The following is a 10,282-nucleotide window of genomic DNA, read 5'->3' as shown; positions in this document are numbered from 1 at the left end:
ATTAATTCACCCAGGTTTCAAAGAGAAAGTTATGGGTGAAAATAAATCCCGCACAATTTTCAAAGAAGTCTTCAAACCGTTGGATCTGCGTCACTTCGTAAGGACCTTAATGGAGGCGCGCCTCGTGTATCGAAACATCAGGAACGTGACCTAGGTAAATTAAGAAATAACTTTGTTGTCAGAAATGGGGTAAAATGGGCGCGAATGAATTTTTATCACATCAAGATCCTCCTTTCCTCCCGGGAAAAAGAAAAGAAGAATCCCGAGGGGCTATTGTGAGGGTGATAAACAGGAAAGCTCAAATCAATGTATATGTTAGGCTAAGAGCCCAACCCAAGGAAGAACTCCTCCTCGGACAGGCCAAGCCGAGGAGAAAGGGGATGGTCAGCAATCTGAAGGTGACGCATCGAACCACACCATGAAAGAGGATAAGTATTAAGGAAGAAAAGGAGAAAGAGAGGCATGAAAATATCTAGAAGAAAGCTGCTGCCAGTGCATTAAGTGTTCTGCAACTAACTGAACTCTGTTTTCTAGCCTTTACAACCACTCCCACTGACTTTAGGGAGGGGCTGATGGGACAAGTATTAGCACCATAAATATGAATCTACATTTGGGCGGTGGAGATGGAAGGAAGATAGTATAAAATAGAGGATAGAGCAAAAACAAAGGGGGACGGGGACAAAGGAGAAAAAACAACATATTAAGAATTAACCTCTTCCTCGGATAAGATTCGAGGATGACACTCCCTCGTAAATGGACATTATCTTCCTTTCTTTATCATTTGGACATGTTGGTCGCTTGTCTAACTCGTTAAGGCTCAAGTTTCCAACCCATTCTCTACAAATTCATTGTATCGGGCTCATTGGACCAAGGCTCCATACATTTTAGGCTTAGGTCCCAAATTGTGACCTTACAAATAGCATAGAAAATAAATTTGCACATAATAAAGTGAGTGTTATGACTATAGTCTAAATTTTGTAGGAGAAAGAGAAGGGAGGGAAAAAAACTCATGGACTTGCTATTTCATTAGACTCAATTAAGTTTCCAAATAATTTTGTGTTAACAAAGTCTAACAACTTGTTTAAATCAAATAAAACCACAAATTTTAACCAAAAAAACTCATTTTAAACTCACATGTCTATGTATCGTACGATTTGTACGATTCACTAATAAGATACGATTCATACGATATGCACCTATGTATCGAACGATTCATGAGCATTTATGATACGCCCTTACGATACGAAACTTTTTGTACACGATACGATACGTATCGTACGATATGTATCGTGTATCGTATGATACTGACAACTATGTTAGTACTCATGCCGAGTAGGTAGTTTACTTTAGATTTGGCAATGTATTTTATTTAGCCACATGCCTTAAATGTAATTGTTTTTTTATTTTATTTTTTATAAACAAACTAACTATCAAATACACACACGCGCGTACACACACACATAATTATACTATTTTACCATGTTCAAACACATTATATATTCAAAATACCACTATAAAAGGGCCTAACTCTTGTAATAGTAGAGTGAGACTTTAATTAAAATCACTAAATTAATAGTAATCATTTATTATTTTCACAAAAATAATGAATTTGAGTGTGGTTTTTATACTATTTGTTTAATTTATTTGTAATCTCTTTATGTTTTATGAGATACTATTATTCTATAACTTTTTTTTTAAAAATTTCATAAAAAGTCTTTTTTTTGGGGGGGGGGGGGGAGTGCATTCATTTTTTTTTTTAGGAGCCAAATTATTAAGAAGTTTTAATTTAAGAAAATGCTTAAAAATATTTTTCGTAAAATATTTAATAATGAAACAAACATAGTGTTAAAAGTTGTTTTTTTTTCAAATGTCTTGATATCGGTAATATTATATAAGTGATTTAGAATTAGCCGAAAATGTTCCATTGTTGGCTTAAGAAACCCCTCTCTGGCTTTCCTACGTACATAAAAATCAGCCCCATATTATTGACTTGCCCCAGATTATGATGTTAATTATGTCAAGAAAGCCCAAAGGAATATAATGAGCCATCCATTTCTAGGTGAAAGTTGTAATGAAAAAAAAAAAAAAAAAAATCCCAAGTTGTTTCTATTGTTTGGGCATTGGATCTTTCCGATCTCCCTGAAGAATTTTGTTTCATGAGGGAGTAGACCTAAAAATAATACATGGTTATATGAATGTCTTTGAGAGAGCATATGAGATAACATTTGCCAAGGATATTGGGTATATTCTCCTAGAAATGTTTCAACCGAGTGGTCTAATGGAACTTCTGACTGCTTTTAGCTAGAGCAGTGGGTGGGTGTGAAATCATGACTGGCAGCTGAAATATCGTAAATAAGAGAGACAATGGAGGTAGGAGATAGATCGGGGGGAGGGGGGAGTTGCTTGCATGCAGTGAATTAACTACTGTCAAGCAATGATCACCTTCCACCAGTACTGCGTCATGGATATATACCTCAAAAGCTTCAAGCTTCACATTCCAAAATTTTTTCCTCTACATTTTACTGTTTCTCCTCACCCTCTAAACATCTCTTTCCTTTTTTTTTTTTTTTTTTTCTTTAATCTCTCTTGCATCACTCCCTCATCACGTCTCTCTGTCTCTCTCGCTCAAATCAAAGTATACACTTTTATTATTATTATCTTTCCTCCTCCCGCGGGCATCCTATCATTTATTATTTTGATTTATTTTAAATTTATTTTGTGTGATATACATAGTATATTATTAATTTATTTAAAAATAATATGATATAAAATTTTTAATCTAAGATTTGTTATAATAATAATAATAATAATAATAATTGTAAGGACTAGATTTGAGTCCTTAGTCCAGACGATGGATGAACCTAGGTTTAAAAAGTCCAAAACAATGAATTTGTAGAGAGTGAATTGGAAAACTGGATAAAAAAGAGTTGGATCACGAATAAAGTGGGCTCAGTTGACAAGGACAAAGAAAAAGATTGAATTAAATTAGAGAAAATCATCCTCGGCATAGTCCAAGGAGATCAATTCTTATATATTTCCTATAAGTTTGATTACGGAGTTGGTTTTTGATTGTTACAGTGTTTCTCTTGTTATTTTTTGATCCCTATAAGGAGTTTCTCCTATTATATAGTCTCCTTTAAACGATCTTGGCCTTCCACTTGTTGGCTATCCATACCCTTACTTGAATGTTTGTCCTATCAGAGACCTCCTCAGGCTACCTTGTGCATTGGAATGGCCAACATAACCCTGTTCAGGACTCTTCTCCACATTAATGCAGTCAGAAAATTAGCTACAAAACCTTAAATGCGGTGGTAGTGGATTCCTTCTCAGATATTTTAGGGCTTTTGTACGTAATTTGTTTTTGCAATGCTTGTCCGTGCTCGTAGAACTTCCGGGAATACCTCTTTGGATGGTAGACTACCTGTTTAGATCTCGGCATTATCATTCCGAGGTGACATCTATCCTCGGCCTACACTCTTGTGCCATTATGGCTAAAGTTGACCTCATCACCCTTTAGCACGGGTTTCCTTGAAGGTGCTCATCCCTCCCCGGTTGGTCTTTAGTCCTCGATTTAGGCCTTGGGCCCAAGACACACATAAACGACGGTCTCCAAGGCCCAATGCCCCTACAATAATAATAATAATAATAACCAGTTATCTTGAAGAAATACACTGGCATCAAAATATTTTGCATTCAAAATGTTGAGTAAGAAGCAGACAAATGGTTTGATAAAACTCATTTATTCAAAACTCATTTATACTACGTAGTTACATCTAGCTGCCTAAAGAAGTTCAATATCTTCGTTGGCCATGGCCAGCTTCATATCATTGGGTTCTTTCTCCTTCAGCTTCAAGTGGTATCAGTTTATTTTATGGCTTTTTTAAAAAAATTTTAAAATTTTTAATTTTTTTTTTTATATTTATGTATAATGTATTTCTTAGTTCTTATTATAGAATTGTTATCTTATATTTAGTTTTTATGTGAAAATACGAGCTTGGGCGCCAAGACAAAACCTACATCAAATGAACCTTCATTTTTGGCTTGGTAAGTGTCTTTCGCTTTCACAGTATTTGCTATCTTGCTTATACTTACCTTCTTAGTTCAGTTAGAATTTTTGTCTATTAGAAATTGCTGTAATTAGGTGGCTAGTTTTTTTTTTGGGTTACCTTTAACTTAATTTGTGGTATCACCCTTCCTACCTTTAACAAAACCATCTATGCCAAAACCATGACTTGCAAATTTACCCAAGCGTCCAATACGACAAACATAAAGACTCTGAAATCATGATTGGCAGCTGAAATACCGTAAATAAAAGAGACAATGGAGGTAGGAGAAATGTGAAAACCAAACAGCCCTTAACAACTGTCAAGCAATATTGTGTGGGCTTAGAAAGACATGGATATATACCAATGTTTCTACTAGCAAAAGACAATTAAACCTTCCTCAAAAAGCTTCAAGCTTCACATTCCGGAGCATCTATTCTAAGGGGTGAAGCAATTTCTTACTCAAAAGCTGCCACAGCTCGACCAAAAGAATCTCTGATTATGGTTGCCTCTATTATTGATTATGATAATATATTAGTTTACACATATTCGTAGATGGATTGTGTGGGCTTAGATACGTATATGCATGAGTTGGTGAATGATGAATATTTTATTTGTTTCGAAAAGCTAGCTACATATATGTCAAAGATTATATATAAGAAACTAATTCATGGAACCTGTTTACCAAAAAAAAAAAAAAAATTCATGGAACCTATGTTTTCTTCTTTCTTTTTTTAATTATTATTTTGGCACGAGTGATATGTAAAAGCTGCCACATGCATGTAGATATTTTTTATTATATTTTTTTGATAATCAAGAAATTTTATAACAAGGCTCCAAAAAGAGCAAGCCAAAAACAACGATTACCACAAACGGACTGGAAAAGAGCAAAAGAGCCATTTTATTGACACAATCATCGTGTTATTTTGTATAACTGTCAGAAATGAATTAACCCAAATTAATTACTCAGTCTCACATACCTAAATTACCCAGTGTCATATTGTACCAAAATATTCCTTCTTGTATGTAAAACTTGAAAACAACAGACCTCATGGGCTAGAGAAGAAACACCGTAAACTACCGTTGCTATTGAAGATGGTGGAGGAGACTTTCCAGCAACTGCATTAAAGACCACTAGAGAATCACATCCAACAATGATCGATGAAAGCTCTAGGAATTTTGTTCAGGGAGGTTATTAATAAATTTAAATTTAAAATTTTTTAATGAAAATAAAATTTGAATATTTTGACATAAAAAAAATTCCAAATACATAAAATTTTAAAATTTCTTTCTAAGAGTTTTTCATATTAGAAATTATTATATAATAGTTTCATTATTAATGCTATCAATAATATCAGTTACATTTTTTTCAATGCACACAACCAAAAATAATCATTGAACTACTGATCTCCCACTCAATTACCAAAATTTTGCCTAAATAAGTAACAACATAATTAAACAAAATAAACAACCACTATTTTGTATTCTTTAAACTAATCACTAATCAGGAATGAATCAATGTAATGCTTCACTAATTTTTTGTAGGGAAATCATGGTTAAGAGTTTGACAAGAACATCTTTGTAAATATGCTCTTTTTATTTTCTCCTTATCATTAGGATGAAAAGATGAGACATTTCTCATAACCTAGGGTCTAAAAGAAGATTATTCAAGTGAATACGAATTTGCTTAGAAGATAAATTTTGAAATTAAATAAAATTGATTTCCTTACAAGAATTTTGTCAATAGTGCTAACAAAAGAATAAAGGGTAAATTATAAATTCATTCAAAATATTCAAATTAGGCATTAAAAATTTACATTAATCATGTCCAATAAAGTTTTTTTTTTTTGAAGCTATGTTCAACAAAGTATTGAAACATTATTTTAGTGCATATACGTATGTACAAGATGTATCACATAAATCTAATATTGAGCACCAAAAAAAAAAAAAAAAATCCAATAAATTCAACTAAAGACCAAAGTAAGCACTAACCAACTAGCTATTGGAAAATATGCATTTTTATATATAAAAAAATAGCAATTTTAAGATACATATTTAAAAAAAAAAAAAAAACAATTTAAAATATCACAATTAAACATTTGATTTAGGCTTTTAGGCTAATTTATTTTTTTGGACAATTTTTGAGAAATGCTATGTCCACAAATTTTTCACAACAAATCCTAGTTAGCAATTGTTATTGGTTCTAATTTACATATCACTGAAACTATTTTTTGTTCAACGGTAACCTATCACTTAAAATTTGTTGAGAAAGTGTTGTGATTTGTGAATATAAATCTTCAACATACTAAAATTTTGGAGAGATCAAATTTTATTTTTAATGGGCTCAAATTTCTTTTAGGATGAATTTTTTTTTTTTTTTTTTTTTTTGGTGTGTGGTCAAGTTTTTTTCTTGAGGTGGTCAACAACCCATATTGTTAATTTAAAATTCCTTTTTTTTTTAAGGTATAAAAATATTTTTTTTCCAAGTTCAGGGTGGTCCTATGACCACCCAGAATCATATATAATGCCGGCTTGACAATAACATCCGGAGCAAATATCATGCCTTCTTAAAAAACTCTAGTTTCAATTTCCGATGCCCCTAGTGGTCGTAAAAATTTCTTACTCATAGTTGCTATAACCATTTATGGATGACAATCAGGGGTGGAACTAGGATTTTTTTTGTTTGGGAGACCAAAACTTAATGATAATATTTATATTGTACCTCTGTATGTATGTCTAACTCACTCATCACTAAACTAAGAATTTTTAAACATCATCTTCTGGATTTGTGTCTCCAAATGTCAAATACATAAACAAATTTATCAGTTTTGGCATGTCTATGAGATTTTCCAAATAATGGCCTGTTTGGATGGAAAGGGGAAGGAGGGAGAATAGAGGGGAGTAGAGTAGAGTTTGCTAAAAATAAGCTAATTTTGTATTAAATCTACTCTATTCTACTCTACTTCCCCTCAATCCAAATGGACCATAAAATTTATGTTGTAATCTTGTACTAGTAGTGTTTGTCATATCCAATCAATCATGCTTGTATTTGATTCTGATTTGAAGTTAGTATGAAATTTTAGATAAAATAATAAATAAAACCTCTCGATTGGTTTAGTAAATTAAAGGGAAAAAACTATTTTGTATCTCTCAAGATTCTAAAACCATTTCCCCTTAACTTCAAATAAGAAAGCTTTTTGTTAAGACCAAAAAGAGCTAAATGAGAATGTAACTATGTGAAAGTAGAGAGATTAAGAGCCTCTATCTGAAAGTAGAGAGATTAAGAGCCTATTTGGGTAAGGATTTTTCATCACTCATAACTCATAACTCATTTTCCATCACTCATCACTCATTTTTTCATACTCATTTGGCAACATCACTTTTATTTTCATCACTCAATTTTTTCACACTATTCATGGGTCCCACACCTGTCAGCCAGTACAGTTTTTTTTTTTAGTACCCAACTCACCGAAGCTAATATATATATATATATATATATAATAAAAAATAAAAAAACCAAACCGAACAGCCAACCCAGGAAAAAAAAAAAAAAAAAAAAAAAAAAAAAAAAACCCAAACAGCCAACCCAGGAAAAGAAAAAGAAAAAGAAAAAGAAAAAAAAAAAGCCAACGCCAACCCAGAAAAAAAAAATAAATAAATAAAAAAGTCAAAAGGTGGTCAAAAGTTGCGGCTGTGGGTCCTTCATGTGTGTTTATTTACGGAAGTGCCATTGAGTTATGAGTTATGGAAACTGAAAACAGCCTTTTGTTGTTTTCAGTTTCCATAACTCATAACTCAAAAATCAGAGAATTGAGTGATGGAAATAGAGTTATGGAAACAGAGTTATCGTTTGGCCAAACAACATTTTTACTATGGGTCCCACCATTTTTAAGTTATGAGTTATGGAAACAGAGAATTGAGTTATCAAAAAACTCAATCCAAACAGCCTCTAAATAGTGTGAGAGCACCTGAGTTACTAATCACCTTGAATTGGGTGGCAGTACAATGTTAAGTAAAACTAACTTGTAATTTTATGCATATGCGTGGATATATTTAACAATATATACAATAAAATACATAATATAAGTTCTATATATATATATATATAAAATTTAAATATTATTGATAGTCATTTTTATATTTTGTTAACTCTTTAAAAAATGTTGTAAGGATATTATTAGGTATAAAATGTAAATTGTCCATTTTTTAAATAAAAAAATTATTGTGAAGCACTATTGTTTTTTTTTTTTTTACCATTCATTTACTATAGACTCTTTGGTTTTTGTACTTAATAACTCACTTAGATGAATATTTATGATGTGGTCCTACATTTTATTCTAAAATTAAGAAATAAAACTCTTTAAGAATAAATAATTTAATACATATGGTGCAAAATTTGAATTTGAATTTAAGTTTATCTCGGTTTCACCTCTTAATATATATATATATATATATATATGGGAAATGCAAATTGAAAAGGTAAAAGAAAACTAACAATACAAGTTGATAAGAATGGTAGGCTTGAGCTGACACTTTGGGGGAGTGGATTACTCAAAAAAAAAAAAAAAATGATGATGACTAAAGAAATAAAGCAAATTGGAAAGAAACATCAAACATGCATGGGCTCTAGCGCTCTCTTCAAAAAATGCTGTCTTGATCATGATTGTCAAAATTACGATGTGGATCGTAAGATTGTACGATTTTACGATTCCACCTCACCAAAACGTTTAGGATCGCATTAGGATCGTGAAAATGGTAAGATCATACGTAGGATCGTAGAATCATATGGGATCCTACTGATCCTACCAAATGAGTGCACAAAATATTTTCTCCCTGGAAGATTTTCTCAAAAGTTGTTTTTCATGAATGAGGGACTATAAATATATATACATTACTAAACAAACACACTATTTCACACAAAAAAAAAACTACGGTATACAGACTTACGGACTCAAAAAATAAAAATAATAGAATATTATCATTATTTAAAAAAGAGGGCCCAATCCACACATGTCTAAAGCACAACTCAATGTCCAACCCATGAGCATATAAACCTATATTCTCTATCATTTTCCATGTGAGACTCAAAAATTTTCACTACTTCAATATCATGTTCAAGTGAACACATTATGAGTCAATTTCTTATTCACTCCATACTAGTTTTCCAACACTTTTTTGATAGTAGCGAATTTGGTTTTGGTCAATCTGTGGTGTAATCTTTAACGCATATACCATACTATGAATGATGGTAGTTGGTACAACACCAGTGAAAATATCAAAAAAATTTCGGTCATTTCAACCCATATCGGCCAGTTACCACATTTCTCACTTTTCTTTTATCCTTTAAATAAGAGAAATTTATTAGGTACTTCGAGAATATACTCATTCTCTCTCACATAGGAGTAGGTCTCATTTATTATAAGACTCACCTTTATGTGAGAGAGAAAAAATATACTCCTAGATTACCTAATAATAGCCCCTAAAGAAGAATCTAAACTTCTCTTTCTCTTGCATCACTCTCGCATCAATTCCTCATCCACAGTTAAATCAAATAATACACTTTTATTATTATTATTTTCACTTTTCCTTCTCCACGTGGACATGGCCCATCCCATCAATTATTATTTTGATTTATTTAAAATTTATCTCATATGAAATATACTGTATATATTATTACTTTATTTTTTAAAAATATGATATAAACTTTTTAATCTAAGATTTGTTATATATACAATAAAGATAATGTTAACGCGTGTGCTTAAGACAATTATTAATAAACTATAGTAGGAAAGTTTTAACACAATTTTCGTGAAAAATATAAAAACTTGAATTGGTAATCTCAAAATATATAAGTATCAAAATATTTCGTTCTAATAGACAAATTGACATATGTATAAAAACAATACTCAAAACATTGAGTAAGATGAACACAAATGGTTTGATAAAATTTAAGAGTATTATGTTTTTATTCTAAACTCATTTTGTACGATGTTTCATGTGGAAAATGATACGCATAATTCTTTCTATAGTACTTTTATGGCTTAGCTAATTGCCTAATAGTGTGTTTGGAAACACTGGAAGAGAGAGGAAGAGAAGAGAAATGATAGGAAATAGAGTCTTTTCCTCCATTTGGTTAGCATGGAATATAACAAAAGGGCAGAAACCGCTTCCCTGGGCCACATATTTGCAATCCACCCAATTTGGGCAAATTTGAAGGGAGACAATGGTTTTAAAAAAAC

Source organism: Quercus lobata, chromosome 6, assembly GCF_001633185.2.
Source record: "Quercus lobata isolate SW786 chromosome 6, ValleyOak3.0 Primary Assembly, whole genome shotgun sequence".
In the NCBI taxonomy this organism is placed as follows: domain Eukaryota; kingdom Viridiplantae; phylum Streptophyta; class Magnoliopsida; order Fagales; family Fagaceae; genus Quercus; species Quercus lobata.
The sequence above is the reverse complement of the archived record's forward strand: the minus strand, read 5'-3'. Positions refer to the sequence as shown.